Source organism: Akebia trifoliata, chromosome 5 (assembly GCF_017979445.1).
Source record: "Akebia trifoliata isolate Shusen 1 chromosome 5, ASM1797944v1, whole genome shotgun sequence".
Classification (NCBI taxonomy): domain Eukaryota; kingdom Viridiplantae; phylum Streptophyta; class Magnoliopsida; order Ranunculales; family Lardizabalaceae; genus Akebia; species Akebia trifoliata.
In genome coordinates, this window is record NC_141379.1 from 23,593,439 (window position 1) to 23,619,446 (window position 26,008).

The following is a 26,008-nucleotide window of genomic DNA, read 5'->3' on the forward strand; positions in this document are numbered from 1 at the left end:
TGAATATGACTATATTGAATGAATCTTGAGATATATCTTAGATTCAAGATTTTGAATTTTATTTGTTCATAGAATTATATATTGAATGTAAAAATATATAACAGATAATGCATACAAAATTGTGATTCACTAACCAAATTGCTTATATATGTTACAAAATCTAGTCGAACCATCGGTTTGGTTTAGTTTTTATAACATTTCCACTCATTATTGCTCCACATTATTATTTTTGAAATTGACTTTTTAATGAAGGTTTGCCCTTTTTTAAATAATTTAATTTATTATAACTTGTATCCCACTTACTTAAGTTGTAAATTTGATAAATCAACAAAAACAATTATGCTTTTTTGGAACTTGATTGTTCCTTTGCAAATTTTCTTAAAATTTTACTACATGATAACAACTTCTAGAGGAATTTTTTTTTTTTTTTTAATAAGGTTTCCTTCTTTCGATGGTAGGACTTAGGAGGGATATCTGTAAATCTCGAGAATGATCCAACGGACAACTCACGGAGATAGCAAGCCACTTCTTTTACCGAGAATCAGTCTGCCACTATTTCAAATGTAGCAACATAGAGAGATATAGATATGGAAAGATAATAAAGCAAAGTACGTAACAGTTAAGTGTAATAATGCTATTCCCTCAGAGCAGAATACACTCAAAGAGGATTTTATGATGAAAAGCCACCCTTTACCAATCCTATCACATCAGATTAAAAGTCAAACCAATGAGGGATTATGAGACAGCTGTCATACTTTGTCAACCAGTTATCCGATGGTTCATATGCGTAATTACCATTATATCCCTACTATTTGTTCTCAATGGCTAAAAACGTAAAATAGTTATTGTAAAGTTTGTGCCCTTGTGGAGCATTAACTGGGCCAAACTACTGCACTCACCATTTGCACTCACCATTTGTGCTCAATGCATCCACTTAAAACACATTTCTAAGTGAAATGTCTTGAGAAAAATTGGTGCACTAAGCACAAATGATGGGTGCACTGAACATTAATCTTTACCTCTTGATATGTGTTTAACAAGTTTAATGTCCAAGGTGCCAATGAGATAACCATGTGAGAGCAAAAATACCGGTGACCCAAAACTTAAACATGACCCACACAAGTTGACATTGATGAGCTAAATTCATGATTTTTAAACTCGTCCATGACCGAGACTTATCGTCAGAGTTAACTCGGTATCGAAGCTGAATGAGACCAACTAACAAAGTCATTTTTTGATCGAATTTTACGTCTCACGTTCAATTTTTTGAGTTATCTTATGAGACGTCTCAAACGTATCGAAAAACTTGTTCGAGATAACTCGGTATCAGAACTGAATGGGACGAGACGCGATACCAAGTTTAAAAACCATGGTTGAATTAAAATATATGAGAAAGTAACAATACGATATATCTCATTTAATTAAAGATCTCTAATAAAATGATCGAATATTTTTCTAAATAATTTTTCAGAGCCAATCTAAACAAGGGGTAAGTCCCTTAACCTCAAATAGATTCTCTTAGAAGATCCCAAGGTGACACAGGCCCAAACATGCATAATGTAGGCATCACTGACAGACCATGCACCTTTATCATACCCTCAATCAATGATCAAGTTGGTCATAGGCCCATCATTTGAATTTGATATAACAATATTTATTCTTCCATTTCAATTAGTCTGAGTTAGTTAGATGGATTTACTCTATCAGGGATCCATTCTTAATCTGTTTTAATCTTCTTAATATTTCTTGCATTATAAGTAACTCATCGAATTTTCAATCAAAGAGAGAAACCTCTAACAAGGAAATGAAAAATTAATTCCCTATGTTTAAAAACTCTACTAGAATGCTTATTTTGTTAAATCAATGACTCATAAGTTGGCCCGTAGGAGTTGAATAAATAAATATGAATCTATAATTATATTTATAAGAAATACCAAGTCGAGAAATTGGATCAAGTCTTAAATTCAAAAATCCATCTTAGACTATTAACTATGAAAGCCCAATCCATCTTTAAGATGAAGAGGAAAGGATAGTTCAGTAATTTACAATACATAACCATCACGTTGAGCTGGTCTGTCTATTAAGTATTCTTTAAGTGGGTGAAGAGGGAGACGTGTCAATCGCAAGAAACGTCTTTAAAAAGGTCACGTTCTTTTGTAGTAGAACGAATAGTGATTGCAGTCGCCATCCGTGTTACAATTTCTCTTATATACCATGTATGCAGTATGAGTCCAACTTTGCTACTAAGCCATCTTATGAGAAACTATACGAAATTCTCCCATAGATTGACACATCATTAATGCTTTTAATTAGTCTTCACAATATTGCCAACAAGACCCGAAATGCAACCCCCTCTCACAGAAAGATCGATTGAGTACCTAGCTAGTAGTTGAAAATTTTATTCATGACAGATATAAAGATTCTATTACTGATTTCATCGAGATTGAGCTAATTGTATGAATTCTGTGTTAGATTTTATGCATTCAAAATCTTAAAGCATAACTTTAATATACTTTTATTTTTTCTAATAAGATCTAATCTTTTGCATATTTCAAATATACTATTCATTCAATGTAAAATGAGTTAAGGGTATTTACCTTGTACTATTGCGAAATCATTGATTCAAGACGTTGGAGATGTGTCTTTCGATATATGTGTTCTTCGAAGCTTTCAAAACTCCAATCAAATTTGTCATTTCCTCTAGACTCACATTCTCCCTTCTCTTTATGTGGATTGACTAAGATTCTAGTGATAGATTGATATCACTCTTGTGACTTCTCTATTTTATGCGTTTTCCACAATTAGTACGTTCTCTCTTTATTGTCAATATGGGGTTGTCGATCCTTTTTTATAAATGAATGTTAATGGCCTAGAGTTATTCTTTTAGTAAATTTCTTATCCATCAAAGTCTCTTACTAACTTTAAAAAATATTTATAATTCTAACAATATTGAGACTCTTTAATATTGATATACATTATGTATATAGAATCCTTGTGCAATTCAATAAGCAAAAATCGTGAAGTCTATGGGTCACACTTGATAGAGTTCTAACATCCCGAGTAAGGTCCCTTCTCCTTTGGAAGATGTTTATGTGTGTTTCGATATGTAAAAGGACCTTAACAAAGAAAATATCAATGAACCATATATATTAACAAGATATTGGAAACACGTGATTAAAGAAAGAGGATGATACATAACCAATAGTTATAAAATGGAATTTAGTATAAGAAATGATGTACGTAATAGTTTCTAAAATAGTTTTGTTACTTTCCTAAATTATCTTTAGAGAAACCAATCCAAGAATAATAAAGAAGAATGTAAATCAAGATGCAATAACATACAAAAAATATAAAGATTTTACATGATTCCTTTAAGATTGAATCAATTCCACATACTCACACCAATTCCATTATGAAGAGAAAATTCTCGATTATAGATTATACTTTTTTAACTGAATAAAAATAAATATACACTCTCAAGAAAACACCATTGAAAATAAAATATTCTTTGATTTTTTTTTCTCAACTTGATTGGTGATGTCTAACCATTAAATTTGACGTAGGTATGACTGATTTCTAATAATTGACTTGATCATTTTTTATATCCTCAAATCTAACATTTATGTACTTTTTCTTGAATATCATGGGGGGCCAGTAGTAACTTAGTGGGCCCAACTAATTGTAGAAGGCACTTTGATGGAGAGAACATCAAACGTTTTCAGTATAAGAAAACATCAAATTTGCCCTTCACGTACGAGTCGTGCTGCAGTGACCTCATTTGACACTTTCCTGAAGTGGAGGTGGGCACAGAATACCTCCGCGTAAGGAAAGTGTCAAATGAGGTCAATCTTTGAGGTCACGGCATAATTTTGTTCACATTACCATTTGCTATGCGGGGACTTGGCATTAAACTCCTCTCTCTTTCTCATCTCGTCTCTACTTCTTGTAAAAAAAATCGAAGTGCCCCCCCCCCCCCCCCCCCCCCCAACCACAAACACACACACAAAAAGATCCAGACCGTTGACGTCTTGGAGACACATTTGTTATACATCTCGAGGAACATTCAAGGGTGTAGACCTAAGGATGACGGTCATTACTTAGTGATGATAGTTACACTCTACCTCTACTATCTATCACGCCAACTTCTCTTATAAATATGGAGTAAATCTTAGTGAAAGGTGTCCAAAAGAGAGAGAGAGATGGAGGGTGGTAAGAGAGAAGCAGAAGTGAGAGTTTCGGAGAGCAGTGAAGAGTTGTCAAAAGCGCTTGCAGAGTATGTGGTGCGGATATCCGATGCTGCTATTAGGGAGAGAGGAACATTTGCTCTTGCTCTCTCTGGAGGAAATCTAGCTCAACTCTTACGGTTCTCCTTCTCTTTTCTCTTTGTTTTTAAAATTTGACCTCGGTCTTATCTTATAAACTTCTAAAAAATGACTTAAATACCCTAACTTTGACCGTGATTTTTCTACTAAAAACTCTCTGATAATCACATAGTTTTAATGATTCAACTCATTTTCATTCCGTCGTTTCCAACCTCTACTTAATCCATTGTAGAAAACCCTTAATTTTTCTAGTCAAAATTCCATTTTCTACTTCTGAAAAAAAAAAAAAAAGTCCAATATTGTTCCAGAGGTTTGAAGTTCTGTAGATTAAATCTTAAGCTTGATGATGACTGGTTGTTCCAGAGGTTTGAAAACTCGTCCTGCATGCTATGGGTTGGAGGAGGAATTCTTTACTTAATAATAATACTGAAAAGTTCTTTATTAAATTTTGATTCAACTCAGTGAACATTCATATAATAAGTTGACTTTGTGGGTTCGTAGGAACCTAAAAAGGCCAGAGTACTTGAAAACGGTGCATTGGTGCAAATGGCATGTTTTTTGGGCTGTAGAGAACTTTGTACCAAAGACTCATCCTGACTGCTTCTACAAGCGAACCAAAGAAGATCTCCTCTGCAAGGTACATATTTCTAGTACACCAACTCATACATCATCCTCACCTTTCAACTTGTTGGGGCCCACATCATGATTGGTTTTGATTCTTTGGGATTGTAAATGATTGATTCCTCTAATAAAAATGCTCCCAGGCCTAGCATTCGAGGATCTTTTCATCGTGGGCTTATTATAAAAAGAGCCCATTACAAATATAATCATCAGGATAGATCCCTAGGATCTGAGTCAACATTTATTTGCTTTAACTTTCGGTTTTCGTGTTATTAACAGCTTCCTATACCTTCCACACACGTTAACTCAGTAACCCAAGGTGACTCAGCCGAGTCAACTGCTGAGAGTTACGAGTTTTGGATCAGGCAGTTAGTCAAAAATCGAACGGTGGAAGTGTCACCATCAAGCGACTGTCCAAAATTTGATCTCATACTTCTCATGCTAGGGAGTGATGGGCACGTGGCTTCGCTGTACCCAAACCACTCAGTCTTGGAAGAAGAGTCAGTATGGGTGGCACCAGTACTGGATCGCTGCATGAGTGTCAGCTTCACACTTCCAGTGATCAATTCTGCAGCCAACGTAGCCATCGTTGCAACCGGGAGTGCAGTTAGTGGGGCTCTTGCTTCGGCCTTAGGGGACTCATTGTCACGTGGGTCCCACCCTGCACAGCTGGTCTCGCCCAGAGATGGCAATCTTGTCTGGTTTGCTGATGCAAGCGCCGCCTCTGCTCTTCGCAGGAAGGATCCTGCCACGTCGTCGGATTATTAGCTGATATCATACTTAGGATGACTCTGTTCCTGATTTCTGTTTTCTATGATCCTTGAGATTCGTTCTAGGAATCAATTTTGAAGACCATCTGATCTGATCTGATGGGTGTGACCTAGAGATGATCTTGTTCTGGGTTCCTCTCTCTTTTTTCCTATATATTCTCTCATTTGAGAGTTCTCTTATATCACATCTTGACCGTGGTCTTATAGGAGAGATTAATAGAATATGACAGAAAAACGTCATTTTTAAAGTCATGGCAAAATCCATTAATCCCTCCCCCCCCCCCCCCCCCCAAACTCTTGATTTTTCTCCAAAACCCATTTGTCTTTCATCACTTATTATTTGGCAAAGTCATATAGGATTTATTTATTTTCTTATTGATTTTATACGGCTATTAGAGTCTTAGAGGTGTCAATTGAGCCCGTTGGCCAGCTAACTTGGCCCGGTTTGCCAAAACAAAGGAGGTTAGGTCCATAATCTTGAGCCCACAAAGGTTGGACTGGGTTCAAAACAAATTTCACCCCTTAAATCCAGCCCGAGTGTACCCAACCCAGCCCGTCAGTATATTTTAAATTTTAAATATTTTATGTACAAATATAGATGCATGATTTTATAAAAAACAGATAGTTAAAATATTATGACACCTATTTTGATAAAAAACAATTGATGGTTGGCTTCCAATGATTTAAACAAAAAATGCATGGGCTTAGCCCATAGCTCAGTTGGTTTGACACAGTGCAAAACAACTTTGAGGTAGTGGGTTCAAGTCCAACTTACAAATAATGAAAATGCATAAATAGAAAATTTTATAGAATCCAACAATATCCGACTCAGACAAAGTGAACTTAAGCTCTATAGGATTTTAGGGCTCACCAAATTGTAGCCCCCTTCTTTTCATCTTGATTGGGTTCAACCCAATAAACCTAATGATAAATTTGGGGGTCCAACTCAAACCAATTGGTAATGAGTGGAGAGGCTAAGGAACTTATAAATAGAGAGACATTGCAATGAGTGCCCGACGTGGAACTAAACTCAACACACCCTCACAGTGTGGGCCAGACTAGGCCAAAGCACGCGGGGAATGAACTGAGTTGACATGGTAGAGAGAAAGGCCCATTCTGATACCATAATAAATTTGGGGGTCCAACTCAAAACCAATTGACAATGAGTTGAGAGGCCCAGGAACTTATAAGGAGAGAGACAAGACATTGAGTGTCCGATGTGGCACTAAAATTCAACGCCGAATAACAACATGTACAAACTGCTATTACAAGTCATTAGTAGGTGGATGTAAACGCACATGTATTATAAGTGCCTTTTTGTAATTTAAGATATTAATTAAGTGAATTATTTTTGTAATCTGAGAAAACTAACGTGATTATAAGGCCATGGTATTATAATTTTATTGGTTTTTGATGATAATGAGCATATTGAATTTAAACGTAAAGGAGGGGGCATTTGTGAGATTCCAAATTTTGGTGTTAAAAAACATTTCCTCGGCTTTCTTTAAGGAAAGATAGAATATTTTTCAATCATGGGCTTTATGAATATGGCAAAGGTACATTACGGCCAATAAAAAAAAGTGTTGAAACTCATGCCAAGAAATCTCTAACTTATGATGTATGTGTCTTCCAAGGGCTGGACTAAAAATTCATGTGCTACAACATAGAATGGGCCAAAACAGGAGAATACTCAGGAGTCCCCATAACTTCGGAAACTAATCCAAGTGTCACCTTCAAGAATATGCATAATTTTGCTTTCACTTAATTGTGATCTGACTTGACCTGACCGAATTGCTTGATTTGAGTAGTGTCGGGTCTGTTAAATCCGGATTGTTCAACATTTTTTCTACTAATACTTCTTTGTTAATTGTTATATTATTTTATGTTACGATTATAATACTTTTATTTTATAAGAATTCATTTTGTATTAAAGTAGTAGAAAATAATATTTTGAAAAACTTAAGAATATAATTTTTAAAGTAATATATCATTCGGATGTAGGTAGATATGGGGATGGATCCATATTCGACTTTGATCCAATTTGGATCATTGGATATCAAATCAAATTTGACCCTTTTTTAACTCGGATCAAGTCCAAACAAGCTAAATTCGGATAAAATCCGACCCATTTTATGTCCTATCCACCAATCAGTTGCCTTGAATTTTCAAACATAAGTCTTGAAAGACATGCGCACCTACAGATAACACCTATGCTAACATCATTGAATCAGATTCATTAATAAAATGTGTGCCATCAACTGGGAGGATACATAGGTCTACAACAAGTACTTGAATCTCTACTTCAATATTAGTACCTAGTACTAAAAATTGCAACCAACTGCAATCAGGTAACCTTCTGGATTTCTAGTGATGAAACAAAATTTTAAACCCGAAACACTAAATGGTTGTGGTCTGAACTAGATTGAAACCTATTCAACTTACTTTTCTTGCTCAAGTACTATTTAAGGTCAACATTTCGGACCAAACCACTCGGACCACTAACACCCCTATCTAGAATAATGAGCTTTGGTTGATTGATTACATATCTCTTTTCTTTATTGTTTTCTTTTTTGTTATATTCTCAAAAGTTGGATAACTGATCATGGCCTAGAAAGTCGTTTCTAAAGCTTGGTTTTCACAGACTTTAATAAGGATTATTTGATAATTCCCCTAAATTGACATAATGCATTGCATAGTCCTTATTTATTGATTATTTTGTGTTTATTACGTTTTGGGCATAATTTTAATTATTTATTTGTGATAGGTCAAAGACATGAGAGGCAAATGAACAATTCAGAAAAGTTTTGTACTTCTACTACTACACTCTACAGTTCATAGTCAAGGCCCAACCCAAATTGCAGGCTTTTCTGTCCCACATTCATTGCGGCGCGACAAAGGCAACACTTTACTTGATGACGCAACGTTGACTTGTTTATTATGTAAATAATCACACAACCAATTAGGATTTGTTATTGGGGAATATTATGAGGATTTTGGAGATTCGAGATAACCCTAATTATCTCTATTAATAAAGATCAAATCAGATCCAAATCATATATCATCCTAGCTTAGTTTTAGTTTATTTCTTTTTCTTTACTTTTTCTTTGTAAGTTTTAGTTTTCTTTTCAAAATTTGTAATTAGAAGGAGCAACAACTACTTTCAGATCAAGATCAATAAAAGAAGAACCTTTCTCTTCCCTTTCTCTCTTATTCTTTATTTATTTTATGTTTTTATTGTTCTTGCGATGATCTTCGCCAAGACCCTCTATTCAAAAGGTCAAGGAAGTCATGAGCAAGATAATCTTATTCAATTGATCTGTTTTGCCTTTGTGTTTCAATGTTTACAAGTGACAATGTCTTGGTAGCTGATCATTAAATCTAACTTAGGATTTCCTTAGTTTTGATGATTTAGCTAAGATTAGATCAAGTTAAATCATTCTTTATTAGGAATAATCATAGATAGCTTTGATGATTTTGTCTCTCGAAAGATTAATCATAGATTTTAGACTATTTTTTGTGCTTAGAAAGATTAATGTTTTGATTCAACAACATTAGATTGTTGATTGGATTGAGATAAAATCAAACATAGACAATCTGATAAGGTTGATTGTACTTCGTGGATTTGACCGATCTAATATTTTTTTACATTGTTAACTCCATCTTTCGTTCTTCTTACTATTTTCTATTGGTTTGATAATTCTAAATCTATTTTAATTGGTTATTTTACTCTTGATTGTTTTAAGTCCCTTTCTTGCCAAGGTTTTATTTTATTTTTTATGTGCTTTTTTATTCGATAATTTACGACGAACAAATTGGTGTCGCTGTTGGGGACAACGGTTTGATTCCAATTTCTAACGAAATCGGATTAGGGTTTCCAAAAATTCATGTGTTATTTTTGTGAATTTTTTTAAAAGGTTTTTATTTCCATTCTTGGACAACTCAGAGTTTTCTAAAAAAAGATTTAATACTTTTTACTGCTAGTTTACCGTAGCACGACGAACCCTTCACGTGGTGACCTGATGCATTGGATATCGATATTTGATTTACATGTTCTTTGATGTTTTAGAATTTTAATAAGACTTTTTAAGCATTAAAATTTTAAATCGGGTTTGTTCTGTTGCTTGTAGGAGGCGGATTCAATGATGAAACTACGACTAGAGCTTTCATCTAGCCAACCAAGTCAAATCCTCAACATAGGAAGCAACGTCATTTCTTTCCTTTTTTTCATCTTCTTCTTAATTACATTGATATTGTAGTAGGACTATATTTGTAAGTTTTGAAATCAATCAAAGAAGGATCGAATTGTAATAATTTTATGGAAGGATGAAAGTGGGACACAACTGCCGCGGTTCCATTCTCTGTCCAAAATGGGAGGTAAGACTCGTTCCCCCACGAAACTACTTCCAGTGGATTTCTATACTACTTTTGTTTGATGATTCCTATATACTTAGATTTGCACTTAGTAAATGAGTTCCCTTATGAAGATGGCATTATAAGATAAGAATTAGATTTCATCACTGATTTTTTGCCTTATTAGAAAAATTAAAATCATCATAATAATCCAAATTAAATTAAAATTTGGTAGACTTTGAGCTTAATAGGGAAAGCTAATTGAAAGTTGAACCAATTACACTTCTTGATTAGATTCAATACCTAAGGACGATCCTGCCTCACTAATCAAGGGAATAAATTATATATCTATTCTAGATAAGAAGGTGACTTAAAAGTGTATTTGCTCAACATTGTGTGTCACCTCTTTTCTGGGGATCCGACTGGTGGGTTCTAGTTTTAGAGAGCTGGGTTGGATGCTTAAATTATCCTTTGAAATAGTTAGAAGTTGTTTAGTCCAATAGGATCCTTGTAGGATCACTATGTGAATTTATACACCAATTTTTTGTGCAAGTCTCATAGTGTATGATCAGTAAAAGGTCTCAACAAGAACCACTTGAACCATTTGATACAGAGATCACAATATCTCATCCACTCCCTAGGATTAAGAGAAACCTCAATTTCTTTCCTGTCCCTCAAGCACTAGACATGAAAGATTAACTTTCGATCCCTTATCAACCTCCTATGGAGGATCAAATAACTTTGAATGAGTTGTTTGCACCAATCATGACCACACAACCTCCTTGTATTGCACTACCTGTGACAAATGCAACACAATTCGAAATTAGGGCAATTATAATAAATATGTTGCCTAAATTCCATGGGTTTTAAAGTGAAAACTCTACAATCATTTGAATAGATTTTTGACTATTTGTCAAACTTTTCGAAATGGAAACTTGAATGAGGAGAGTGTCCATTTAAGGTTATTCGCTATTTCCGTAGAAGATCATGTTGCAGTGTGGTTAAAATCCTTGGCTAGTAACTCCATCTCCACATGAAATGAGTTATCAAAAAATTCATAGTCAAATTCTTTCCAATGGAAAAGGTTGTGCAATTAAAAAATTCCATTAGAAATTTTCAAGAATGACCAAGCGAATTTTTTTTTCCAGATTTGAAAAAGATTTAATGACCTACTTGTCAAATGTCCCCATCATGGGATTGATAAAGCCTAGTTTATTAATTTCTTCTATGGAGGGTTACCTATAGGTGTCTAAAAATCAACTTGATTCCCTCACATCCAGTGTCCCATCCCGACCCATAGCATCTAAGGCAGGGTTCCATCTCAAGCACGAACATCAATAGCTGAGCAATCTTTGCAGAGCATCATAGTCGAGCGAGATACTTTCTTTGTACTGCTCAATAGCATCTGCGATGCCCATCCACTTTCTTTGCAGCTTCTACTTCGCCTTTCTTTATATGGATCTTTATCTAGCTATATACCTATACTATATCCCCCGATCCGCAACTGCACCTCTCCACAGGTTGGGATATGAAAAGGAAGACCGGATTTTCCTTATAAATGATAGTACATGTATCCTGTTGGAGTCCATGCACAAAGAAAAAATTATGAATCTAACTCCTAGTCAAACATATGAATTTCTCATTGAATTAGCGGAGAATACTCAAAACTGAAGTAACAACTTAGGAGAATTTGATAAATATGAGTCTAGGATAAAAAAAACCAAGTATGTATGAGATCAAGATGGATCTCGATCTCAAGAATGTTATGAAAAGCTTGGTCCGTGGTGTGAAAAATTTGAACAAGAAGTTCAATATTTTCATTGTAAAAGTAAATCACCACGAACACAACCCAGTAATACGTGTTGGAGTTGAGACAAACAATGCTTGTCTCCGATGCGACAGTTGTGACTATCAGGTAGAAAATTATCCCAACCAATGCAATTGGTTTATATAACACTTATAAGAAACCTACCTCCAATTATTTTAGTCAAATTTACCATCTTGACAATATGTTTCATCCAACATTTTCTTATAAATAAAATTAACCTATCTAGTAGGGTGGTGCACTAGGTTTCCAAAAGAGTTATGCCCGTCAGTCTCATCCTACTATGAACCATGCATTGATTCCACAACAATCATACTCATCTTAAAATTCAGATCAAAAGGTGATCATAGTTGACCCAATGGAAAATTATTCCCCTTAGTTGCTGAAAGCGCCCTCGATCCGCGGGGTGCGTGGATCCGCTTTTGACCTTTGAGGTTTGGGAGTCGCCACCTAGTTATTGTGGTCTAGGAACCAAACTGACTCTAAAATGGATAAAAACTAATCTACTATAGAAATCTGAATCCGGGGATCATGTTACGGGGTTGGAAGGTGTTAGGCACCAACCCCGCCCGGCCAATGCCGGTCTCTACTTATCCCAAATAAATCTACATCGCTAATGACAAACCTAGATTAAAAAATAATAAAAAAACTTACCTTTGATCTGCAAAAGTGCTATTCCGTCAGATCTGGTGAAAATGACTCCTTGTATCGTATTCTTTACTTCGTTCTATTTCCGGATCTGATTTCTGATTTCCGAGATAAGGTATCTCCTTCTTGGATCTGGGTGCTTTGAATTTGTTGTGGATTTTTGGGATGTTTTTGAGAGGTTTTTGGGTGTTTTTTAGGCTAAAATCGGAGTAGGGGTGTTAGGGAAGGAGTTGGGGCTCCAAAATTAGGGTTTTGGAGGGGTTGTGGAGGCTTCTTCACCTATTTTTTCTTTGATACGAAAATAGGGTGTGGAGGCTCCTATTTATAAAGTTTTTAGAAGCATTTAGGGTTTGATTAGGGTTTCTTTTAGGGTTTCAATTAGGGTTTTGACTTAGTCTTTAGGGTTTTAGGGTTTTGACTTTAGTCTTATGAAATTGACTTGATTAGTTTTAGATTAGGGTTTGGATTTAGGGTTTTGACCTTAGTCTTATGAGATTGACTTGATTAGTTTAGATTAGGGTTTTGATTTAGGGTTTTGACCTTAGTCTTATGAGATTGACTCGATTAGTACCTTGACTTCAGTCTTGCTTGATTGACTTTAATTTTGACTTCAGTCTCACTTGATTGACTTTAATACCTTGACTTCAGTCTTGCTTGATTTACTTTTAATTTTTGGAGAACCCCCCTCTAAAATATCTTTAATTCTTTGGACCCCCAAATGGAGGGGTCCTTAAAGAAATATCCCATGAACCCTCAACAATTTTGCCTGAGAGTCCAATTAATCGATTTTTTAGGTTCAAATTTTTAAATTAATTTCATTAATGTTTCACTTTAATTATTTAATGTTTTATTTACTAATTTTGAATTTTTTAATTATGAAAATTGTGAAATTACCGTTTTGCCCTCGGAGATGATTTTTTACGTTTTAAGTCGTTTTTCAATGTTCCAAGATGTTTTGGAATCAGTTTTTCGTAAGGAATTCAATGGGAATGTTGGTTTTTGTCATTTATGAAGTTTTTTGCATGAAATGATCGTGAACTTTATGAGGGGTATTTTTGTAATTTTGTCAAATTTTGTGAAAATTGGCGAAGTGGTTTACTTGGTTTCGATTTATTATTTTATGTGTTTGAGTGGGTTTTCCTAAGCGTAACGTAGGCTCTAGGGTTATTTTGAGGTTAGGGGTATTTTGGTAATTTAATCATTTTTAGTGATTTTTATCGTAAAGCTTCTTTTTGGTTTGCAAGATGATGATTTCTATATTTCTAGGGTCGTATTTTCCTAGCGTAGCGTGGTTTCTAAGTTTTGTCAGTTCGAGATACCTCATCCGGATTTCTGAAACATATCTGGTAACAAAATAAAGCATTGGAATAGACATCCATCATTGGGAACCTTTGCGATCGGGTTGACGAGTTGATTAATCAGACGAGTGCAAAAATGGGGTGTCTACAGATGCCCCTCTTTGGCAGAGGGTTGAAGCAAACTAGATAGCAAATATATCTTGATAAATTAGTGCGATATCCGAATGCCAAAGCTAGTGACAGTTCTTTTTGCAGCCTAATTTAACAATTCGTCGGGGTATTCCGATCATTGAGCATAAAACTCTTCCCGAACTAGAAAAATGTCAGGTCTTTGAGCGCGAGCTCTCACTGGCAGTGTCAGATCCTTGAATTTTAAAAAATTCTCCTTGACTGATATAACAACTGTGCAAGTGTGTGGCTTAAAATATGAGCATAATTTGAGCATAATTTGAATATGAGCATAAACTGAGCAGAATTCCGAGAAAACCCTCGGCGGCATCTGAGAATAGTTCCGAGAAAACCCTCGGCGTTAACTGAGCATAGTTTCGAGAAAACCCTCGGCGGCATCTGAGCATAGTTCCGAGAAAACCCTTGGCGGAAACTGAGCAAAATCCAAGATAACCCTTGGCGAAGACTGAGCAAAATCCAAGATGACCCTTGGCGGAGACTGAGCAAAATCCAAGATAACCCTTGGCGGCAACTGAGCAAAATCCAAGATAACCCTTGGCGGAGACTGAGCAAAATCCAAGATAACCCTTGGCGGAAACTGAGCAAAATCCAAGTTAACCCTTGGCAGCAACTAAGCAAAATCCAAGATAACCCTTGGCGGAAACTGAGTAAAATCCAAGTTAACCCTTGGCGGCAACTGAGCAAAATCCAAGATAACCCTTGGTGGAAACTGAGCATAATCCAAGTTAACCCTTGGCGGAAACTGAGCAAAATCCAAGATAACCCTTGGCGGCATCTGAGCAAAATCCAAGATAACCCTTGGCGGCAACTGAGCAAAATCCAAGATAACCCTTGGCGGCAACTAAGAAAAATCCAAGATAACCCTTGGCGGCATCTGAGCAAAATACAAGATAACCCTTGGCGGAAACTGAGCAAAATCCAAGATAACCCCTTGGCGGAGACTGAGCAAAATCCAAGATAACCCTTGGCGGCATCTGAGCAAAATCCAAGATAACCCTTGGCGGAAACTGAGCAAAATCCAAGTTAACCCTTGGCAGCATCTGAGCAAAATCCAAGATAACCCTTGGCGGAGACTGAGCAAAATCCAAGATAACCCTTGGCGGCATCTGAGCAAAATCCAAGATAACCCTTGGCGGAGACTGAGCAAAATCCAAGATAACCTTTGGTAGAGACTGACTGAGTAGAACTGAGAACAAAAAAATAAATCTGAGAGAGAAACGATTGAAAATGAGTCTGGAGAAGAGTGGTTGAATCTGGGAATAAATAAATTTGAGACAGAATGGATATCTTATCTCCTATGTGAGATTCAGATTGCATTTGTTTGAACCTCAAGGCTTTATCAAAAAAGTTTTGTATATTTAAAACCTGAGTTTGAACCTCAAAAGTTTTTTGAAAAATTGTTATCAAGAGAGTAACCTTAAATTTGGAGTTTTCATTATTTTTTTAGGATTAACATTGCTCAAAAACAAAATGTCCCTAGTTTGACAATAAACATGGCATTGAAAATAATTGAACACATCATTAAAAAATGCCCCTAGTATAAGGGGGGAAATTACATATCTAGAGGAAAAAGAAAAAATGCCCCTTGTATGAAGATTTCAAATATTTGATTACCACAAGCGCAATAAAGATCCAACTTTTAATTTTGATTAATTTTATTAAAGATTTTGAGACAGGCTCAAGAGAGCAAAATATTTCCTTTTGAGACTCATCATAGAATTCACCATTTTCTCCATTGGTTCACTTGGGGAAGTAAGAATTTTCAAATCGATCGTAGACAAGATACTTGTGGCTTCTAAATTTATGCCTGGTTTAAGCTGAGTATTGAACTTGATTATTTGGATTTCTGATGTTTCAGCTCGAACTGCTCTCAGCTCGGGATTTTTTTTTTTTTGCTCTAACTTTTGCCTAGATCGCCTTTCCAGGTTTTCAATCTATCGAGCTTGCTCTAACTTTTGCCTAGATAGCCTTTTCAGGTTTTCAATCTAGCGAGCTTGCTCTAACTTTTGCCTAGATCGCCTTTTCAGATTTTCAATCTAGCGAGCTTTTTTTTTTTTCTTGGCTCTGATTGTTGCCAAAGTTGTCCTTTTAGATTTTCAACTTTGCGAGCTTGCCTTAATTTTTGCCTAAATCGCCCTTTTCAGGTTTTCAACTTAGTAGGCTTCATCATTTTTTTTTTTTTATCTTTTTCTTTTCCTCTAACCTTCTAGAATTACTGTCTGATCATGTTCTACTACTCTCCTTGACTTTTTCACACGGTACTTAAGAGGACTTTTATAGGTAGGCTTGGGACTAGGCATAAAATGAAAGGGATTTTGAGGCTCAAAAACCCAAATGCCCCTTGTGTGACATTTCATTTAAACTTTTTCTTGAATTTTCTTCCCCATTCATTTGAATTTTTTGTTTTTAGATTTTTTCTTCATCGGGGAATCTATTTTTTTATTTTGATGTGGTCGGGCCTGAAGTGACTTCTCAGGTTGCCTACGTACCCCAAATTTTTGGGATCAGACCAAAACGTAGTTCGGATCTTCCCTCCCCTAGGTTAGGTGATCAGGCTAAGAAATACAAGGCACAATATATTTTTTTTTGAAAAGGCTGCAAAGGACTGAGAAAGGAGATAATGAACTGGGTAGCAAGAAAATTGATTCGGCCAAAGATGACCTCCTTAAATGTAGTACCGTTTGATTTGGTCAAGGTTGGTTGGTTCTGGTAACTCAATTCCATCATGATCTTGAAGTCTGACAGCTTTTCCTGGTAATATTTCTTTGACGATGAACGGACTTCCCCAATTTGGTTTGAACTTTCCCCTGGGATCAAAAATAGGTGCCCTGTTCTCTTTGAGTACTAAATCCCCGACTTGTAAGTGACGGGCCTTGTTTTCTTGTCAAACGCACGGGCGACTCTTCTTTGATAAGCTTAAACATGACACAATGCTCTTAGTCGTTTTTCCTCGATCAAATTGAACTCTTCATATCATTGGCGAACCTAGTCTACTTCTGACAACTGACTTTCTAACAAAACCCTGAGAGATGGAATCTCTATCTCAACTGGCAAGACTACTTCCATGCCATATATTAAGGAGTAAGGAGTAGCTCCGGTGGATGATCGAATTGAGGTTCGATATGTCCATAGCGCAAATGGTAGTTTTTCTGACCAATCTCGATGTGATTGACACATTTTTCTAAGGATAGTCTTGAGACTCTTATTAACTTCTTCAACCGTTCCATTGATTTGAGGACGGTAGGGGGATGATTTGTGATTCCAGATCTTTAACTTTAAACACAGAGTAGTGATTTATGCTTTGAAGTACAACCCATTATCAGATATCAGTTCAAAAGGTATCCCCATATCAACTAATAATATATGATTTGCAACTTAAGATGTAGTGAGGATAGCACTGATACATTTTATAACATCTTCTTTGATTCCATCGATATAGACGAGTATTTATTCCATGTTGAACTACACCCAAGCTTGTACCTATCATACCCTCATATGATCACACGAACAAGTCTTTTGAAATTTCTGAGTAAATTCATTATTCCCTCGTGTTCCTCTAGAGGTAAGATGGTTTCCATTTGAATCTCTTTAGGAATTATTTCATGCTTCGAGGTCAAAGACCTTTCCTTTCTCGATTAAAGGTTGAACCTGACTCTTATCTTCTTGTTCAGAACAAAAATCTATCAAATTATTAGTTAATTCGTTAATGCGCTTGAGGTATTCAAAAATTTCCTTTATCCGATCAATTTCAGATGGGGCGACAGACACCTCTATAGACTCGATGAACTAACTTGACTCAATAGGAAAAAAGTAAACTCAATCTAAGGAAGACATGACCTTGCTAGAAAAAAAGACTCGAGCTAACCCAAATGACTCATGAAAACTCAATACAATTACCCACAATGGGCTTGATTAGGACTGAGGACTGAGACATTGCTTACAACCGGTAGGATTGAATCACTATGATCTTCAAAGAACAACTGGATGATGTTGAGAAATTTTGAGGTCATTTCTGACTGTTGATTTGATATTGACGTTTATTCTAACTGACCGGATTTACAACCCTAGCTAGATGATAGACGATTGAGCTTAGATATAATGATAATCTTTAAACCTCTTTGAAGGTGAATTTAACCAATTTCAGTGTCACCCCCTTGATAACATTTTAAATGAACCCTGAGATTTTATTGACTTTTGTGCACCAATCCATTAAATAATTCATCAATTCAATGATTATTCAGAAGAAAAATAATTATGTTGCACTCTTGAAAATTATTGGAAAATAATGTTTTTATTATATAAAAATTTTCACAAATCTGATTATTTTTTGCAACATTTTTTGGTAGTTTTCCAAGGTCCATAAAAACTTTTCATGCAAAAATAGATCTTTTGCAAATTATTTTTCCTTCTTTTTCTTTTCTTTGGAAAACATTTTCTTCTGAAAAATATTTTTTCTCTGAAAAATAGTTTTTTATTTGGAAAGTATCTTCTCTTGGAAAATATTTTTTGGAAAACGTTTTTTCTTAGAAAACATTTTTTTTAGAGAATAACACTTTTTGGAAAACACTTCTTTTGGAAAATATTTTTTCTGGAAAATACTTTACCTTTGTAAACTATTTTTCTTCTTTGAAAATTTGATTTATATTTCGATTTAAATGGCCCGGTCCATCAGGATTGTTGGATCGAGTTGGGCTGGGTCATTTGCAAGAGATGGATTTTTTATTGGGTCGGTGCACCCATTTTGATTTTCAAAAATAACATTTGATCCTTGAGGACAATCATACACTCTGATCTACACCATTCACATCACTTACATACATTCATCAATCAACAGGCTCCATTCAATAAACAACCCGGGAACACCCACGATAAGTTCGAGTCGTGACCTACTGGGAAGGTTTCTAGACTCTAAGCTTACTACGTGCAATGCATTTTTATCTAGCCACCCTTACCCAAGCACACCTATATACCTTTCGATACGTGGTGACTTGGTTTGATATACCGTATAGGCGATAATCTAAAACCTCAATTCACTTCTCTGAAGCCAAAAACAGCCAGTTTGATCTCCAGTTGAGAGGTGGCGCACAATACTGAGTAAGGGCCCACTTAAATACCTCTCGTCTAGAATAGACGTAGTCTATCCCCCTCGTACAGTAGGGTACAGCGGGGCAAGATCTGCTTAGGCACCGGTTTTGACCAAGAAGTGCAATTGATATACTTAGATTACCTTTTATTCCTACAGGTACGAGTCAAGAGTTGTAGCTTTCAAAATGGTTTGGCATCCCACGAGGGGATCGACCACGTACTAGTACTACGTTGGCAATCGGGACATGTGACTGTGTGGCTTACAATAGGTCAAAGGCTCAGGTCGCTCCAGCCTGGGTGCATCAACATACTTCTCAGAATCACCTGATCAGACGGTATTGATGCCCCAGTTTGATATACCTTAAGGTACGTGACTGGAGTTGTGGTTTTCATGAATGACGTCGCATCTCCGAGGAGACCGGGTCACGCACTAGTACCACGTTGGCTATAAGGGACATGCAACGTGCAATGCAATAATATAAACGTGCTAGTGGTGTGTGCGAAACAGGGTGGGGTGTGCCCGGGGCCTTTTTAGATAAATGGGTCCATAGGCTTGATCGAAGCACAACATATATTCAAGCATTAATGACATTAAGTATAGATCATACCAATCAAATTATCAAAGATTGAATAAATGCATATGACAAGAGCAAGCATAACACATTAAATCAATAGCATCAAACGGCAAAGGAAGAACTGATCATGATCAAATATGCATATATCATGGTAAATCAAACAATGAATATAACATGGAATAACTGATCCAATCCAATATTGAAACAAGCACACAATTTTTTAATCCAAATCAAATGGATTTCTTTTTTTTTTTATGATCTAATCAAAGGTGATTTTGGGGTGACCCAAAATAATTTAAAACTTCAAAGAAAAATTGAGGATAGAATGGTAATTGTGGAGTAATGATGAATCTTTTTTATTTTTTTCAAAAAAAAAAAAAAAAAAATGAACAATACCAATTTTTTTATGATCCAAACAAAAATCACTTTGGGTGAGGACCAAACTAGCTTGACTAACATAATAAGATTTCAAAATTACTAAGGGTCATTATGCCACGTGGGTCATCATGTCAACAATCCAATGTCACAATCTTATAGATTTTGATTGAAAAAATTTAGATCCGACTATAAAATTTACATTATATTTTTTAGCTTTGATCCAAGATTTTGAAAATGAGTGACTATGAAATCAAATTTTAAATAAAAATTAATTTTTAAGAATTTTCTCAAATATTTTTTCTTTTTAAAATTCTTAGATTTTCATCCGCCACAAGCACGTGGCATTGAATCACTCTTGAGTACCACGTGATGAAGTCAATGACTCTTAGTAAGAAGGAAATCTTACCAAACTAGTAAGACTAGCCCACTTTTGTTTGTATTTTTTTTTTTTTTTTTAAATATCCAAATAACAATAAATATGCCAAACAAATTTTCAAAAAATAATTTTTAAAAAAAAAAAAAAATGTGTTGTTGCCACGTGGGGAAGTCAAAGACCATTAGCAAGATTTGAAATCTTACTAAATTGGTGAGGATAGCCTCACCTTTTTGTTATGTTTTTTCTGTTTGCTACCAACACCCACAACCCACGTTTTTTTTTTATTACTACCACCACAAAAACTCACACAACTCAATTTCTTGGTCCTTTTTCAATATGCTATCAGCACATCACTTATTTGTTGCTGCCAAACAAGCAACACTTAAAGCAAATCCCTTTTATTTTTCATTTATTTCAGTGTTGCTATGCTGTTCGTAACATCAAACAGCAAAATAGAAATTACAGCAAAAACAATTCTTCATCTTTCATTGGAGGTGCTGAATGGATCAACCTCTTGGCAGCGTATTTCTCTGATTTAAACTAATAAAACATCATATAAGTGGTTACCAATCCTATACAGCGTCAAAACTCGCATCCCTTCTTCTCAACAAATGTTAGATAGAATTAAAAACCCAATTTTCTCTCCAAATCTCCAAACCTCCATCTCTCCAACAAACCACATAATCTCTATTAAACGTCATTCCATCAAAGAAACGACAATAGTGACCAAGTAGAAAACCAGATCCAACGATTTTCTAATTTTTAGCGAGAAAAAGAAATCGTTCTACTGAAGAAAAAGAATCTGAGATTTTAAATGAAATATTGCATCACCGTATTTTGAGATCTCGGAATGAAGATCACAGCTAGAATGAATTGGATTTTCTTTTTATCTTGAAGCGTAACAGGCAACGTGTAAGAGACGGCCAGAGAGAGAGAGAGTAGGAGAGAGATGGTGTATTTGGTTGGGTGTTGTAAAACAGAGGTGATGGAGGACATTAATGGCTGGCTTGGTTGACAAAGGAGATGAAGTGCAGGTGATGATGGACTGATCAGTAGGCAAATCTTTATTTTCTGTTCTTTCTCCCTTTTTTTTTTTTGTTTTATTTTTCTAAACGATTTAGATTGAGAGGGAGAGAGAGAGAGAGGGAGAGAAGAAGGAGAGAGACGTTCTCTCTCTTTCTTGCTGTTTTTTTTTTTGTTAAAACACATTTGGGGAAGAAGATAATAAAAGAAAAAATAAAAAAAATAAAAAAGATCTAACAGCGCACCACCTTTAAGGGTTCGGCAATTAAAAACGTATTTCTGTTAGGGGCACACCACCTTGAAAAATATGTGTTGCTGTTGGCAGAAACTCAAAAACAACCTAACCTTCTTTTCTTTTCTTTTATTTCTTTTACTTGCTTGCTGTCACACGCCCACATGCCATAAAAAACACTTTTTTTTAAAAAAAAACGTATTACTACCAAAAACAGTTTTGACACCCCCTAAATTTTTTTTCAAAATACAAATCGACACTAGAAGAAAGAAAAAAAACAAAATAACAGAAATTTGAAAAAGAAAATGCTATCGCCAAAAGATAGATCGGCGAAAAAATAAATAAATAAATAAAAATTAAAAAAATTAAAAAATTAAAAAAAAATTAAAAATAAACTTCGTGATCCGACAACCGTTATCCTATCCTCAATAAAACCTTCCATCTTGAAATCTCATATTATTTAGGGTCACCCTAAATGAACTTGATTAAATCACAAGGATAATATACCGAATCAAAGTGTTCAAAATCAAATCAAATGATGTTAATAGAGGCTAATACAAGATATCCCAAATAAAAATGGGTTATCAACCATTCTCATTTTCATGTCTTTAAACCCCCGATATCCTGCATTATTTAGGGTCATCCCAAATGACCCTAAATCAAATAATATTCCACAATAACATGCTCAAAACTTAATCCAAATCATACCAAGAAAATGTAACACAATCCAAAAATATAAATAAATAAATAAAATAAATAAACGAATCAAATAAACAAAACAGAAAATAAAATAAAAAAAGGTCTAAATAGCAATGTTCCCATACTTGGGGTTTTTCAAGTTTGATCCTCAATAGTCCCCAGTGGAGTCGCCACTGAAAGCGCCCTCGATCCGCGGGGTGCGTGGATCCGCTTTTGACCTTTGAGGTTTGGGAGTCGCCACCTAGTTATTGTGGTCTAGGAACCAAACTGACTCTAAAATGGATAAAAACTAATCTACTATAGAAATCTGAATCCGGGGATCATGTTACGGGGTTGGAAGGTGTTAGGCACCAACCCCGCCCGGCCAATGCCGGTCTCTACTTATCCCAAATAAATCTACATCGCTAATGACAAACTTAGATTAAAAAATAATAAAAAACTTACCTTTGATCTGCAAAAGTGTTATTCCCTCAGATCTGGTGAAAATGACTCCTTGTATCGTATTCTTTACTTCGTTCTATTTCCGGATCTGATTTCTGATCTCCGAGGTAAGGTATCTCCTTCTTGGATCTGGGTGCTTCGAATTTGTTGTGGATTTTTGGGATGTTTTTGAGAGGTTTTTGGGTGTTTTTTAGGCTAAAATCGGAGTAGGGGTGTTAGGGAAGGAGTTGGGGCTCCAAAATTAGGGTTTTGGAGGGGTTGTGGAGGTTTCTTCACCTATTTTTTCTTTGATACGAAAATAGGGTGTGGAGGCTCCTATTTATAAAGTTTTTAGAAGCATTTAGGGTTTGATTAGGGTTTCTTTTAGGGTTTCAATTAGGGTTTTGACTTAATCTTTAGGGTTTTAGGGTTTTGACTTTAGTCTTATGAGATTGACTTGATTAGTTTTAGATTAGGGTTTGGATTTAGGGTTTTGACCTTAGTCTTATGAGATTGACTTGATTAGTTTAGATTAGGGTTTTGATTTAGGGTTTTGACCTTAGTCTTATGAGATTGACTCGATTAGTACCTTGACTTCAATCTTGCTTGATTGACTTTAATTTTGACTTCAGTCTCACTTGATTGACTTTAATACCTTGACTTCAGTCTTGCTTGATTTACTTTTAATTTTTGGAGAACCCCCCTCTAAAATATCTTTAATTCTTTGGACCCCAAATGGAGGGGTCCTTAAAGAAATATCCCACGAACCCTCAACAATTTTGCCTGAGAGTCCAATTAATCGATTTTTTAGGTTCAAATTTTTAAATTAATTTCATTAATGTTTCACTTTAATTATTTAATATTTTATTTACTAATTTTGAATTTTTTAATTATGAAAATTGTGAAATTACCGTTTTGCCCTCGGAGATGATTTTTTACGTTTTAAGTCGTTTTTCAATGTTCCAAGATGTTTTGGAATCAGTTTTTCGTAAGGAATTCAATGGGAATGTTGGTTTTTGTCATTTATGAAGTTTTTTGCATGAAATGATCGTGAACTTTATGAGGGGTATTTTCGTAATTTTGTCAAATTTTGTGAAAATTGGCGAAGTGGTTTACTTGGTTTCGATTTATTGTTTTATGTGTTTGAGTGGGTTTTCCTAAGCGTAACGTAGGCTCTAGGGTTGTTTTGAGGTTAGGGGTATTTTGGTAATTTAATCATTTTTAGTGATTTTTATCGTGAAGCTTCTTTTTGGTTTGCAAGATGATGATTTCTATGTTTCTAGGGTCGTATTTTCCTAGCGTAGCGTGGTTTCTAAGTTTTGTCAGTTCGAGATACCTCATCCGGATTTCTGAAACATATCTGGTAACAAAATAAAGCATTGGAATAGACATCCATCATTGGGAACCTTTGCGATCGGGTTGACGAGTTGATTAATCAGGCGAGTGCAAAAATGGGGTGTCTAGAGTTGCACAAACGAACTTTTCATTAGAGGCAATGTTGATAAAGTTATTAAAACATCAACAACTTATACAACAACAACAACAACAACAACAACATGCCAACCAAACACAATTTCAGACCAACCAAGTGAATACACAAACAATTTCTAACCTTGAGGTTCAATTAGGTCAATTAGCCATGTTTGTTGGAGAGAAGAATAAAAGGCAGTTCCCCAATTAGACAGTTTCAAATCCAAGAGGTTGTGTTCAAAATGTTCTAAAGGGACAAGAGGAAATAGGAAGTTAATTAGGTCCGTTTAATGATTCTGCTCACACATTCTGTTCTGGAAAGCTTGTGAACAACCATATTCATGCCCCTAATGAGGAGTAAGAGTCTCCAAACTATGTGGATGACTCTAACTCTAAAAAGCCTATGATAGAAGATGATGACTAAAAAAAAGAAAATCCTCCACCACATGAGCCACAAAAATTCATTCCCAAAGCCCCATTTCCACCTAGGCTAACAGACAATAGGGAAGTGGAAGCAATTAGAAAGGATCTTAGAAGTTTTTAAGAATGTTCAAATCAATATCCCCTTATTAGATGTGATCAGACAAATCCCTTCTTATAAACAATTTCTCAAAAACTTGTGTAAAGAGTGGCTGTGATAACAGCCCAATCATCTTATTTGATTCAATAGGCAATGATGACAAAATTCAAAGATCCTAGATGTCCAACAATTTTTGTGCACATAGGGGACATAATGATTGAGAAATGTTTGTTAGACCTAGGGACTAGTGCAAACCTATTACCATTTTCTATTTATAAAAAATTGGATTTAGGAGAACTCAAAACCACCGATATAATATTGAGTTTGATAGATAGACCGGTAAAGGTGCCTAAGAGAATTATAGAGGATGTTGTAATCAAAGTAAATGACTTTTACTTTCTAGTCGACTTTGTAGTTCTTAACACTAAACCTGTCTTTAAAGCTAATAGTCATGTTCTCGTCATCCTAGGCATATTATTTTTGACAACTTCTGATGCTGTTATTTGATGTCAAAATTGAATAATGACTTTAGTCTTTGGAGACATAGAAGTGAACTTGAATGTCTCCCACAAAAAATGTTAATCCACCAATAGAAGATGTCAACATGATGACTTAGTCAACATACATTTTAAGAATCAGAGAATGCTGACCCATTGAAAGAGTACTTGGGCCAATTTAGCCTAGACTTTGATGTAGATAAATCCATCAAGGAGGTCAACTTTCTATTTGAATCTATCCTTGAGATGGATCAACAAAAATGGCAACAAGAAGTCGAGAGTCTCCCTACTCCCCAAATTTCTCCATCACTTAGGAGAACTCCAAAATTAGAGTTGAAATAGTTGCTAGATACCCTGAAATATATGTTCTTAGGAGGGACACAGACCTTTCTAGTTATTATCTTACCGAACCTAAAATAATTTCAAAAGAAGCAATTACTAGATGCTCTGCGAGAACATCATAAAACTATAAGTTGGACCATAGCTAATATCAAAAGTATCAATCCCTTTGTGGTTATGCACATTTACCTCGAAGATAATTCTAAACCATCGAGAAAATCACAAAGGAAGCTGAACCCGCTTCTGCATTTCATTAATAATAGCTTCTATTTTCATCTTCACTTACGACTATAGTAGCCACATTTTTTTTTCTTAACAAAACACATCATAATTTTCCTCTTAGATCTTCTTGTCTTCTTTTGTCCCATTCA

At 35.4% G+C, this 26,008-nt stretch overlaps 1 pseudogene across 1 annotated transcript; it reads left to right on the forward strand.

Annotated features, from left to right (window-relative positions):
- The first annotated feature begins 4,199 nt into the window (after positions 1–4,199).
- LOC147401685 (putative 6-phosphogluconolactonase 1 pseudogene) lies at positions 4,200–5,844 on the forward strand (annotated as a pseudogene). The gene is made up of 3 exons (XR_015178226.1): positions 4,200–4,363; positions 4,824–4,959; positions 5,223–5,844. The product of XR_015178226.1 is annotated as a putative 6-phosphogluconolactonase 1 pseudogene (transcript).
- The last annotated feature ends 20,164 nt before the right edge of the window (positions 5,845–26,008 follow it).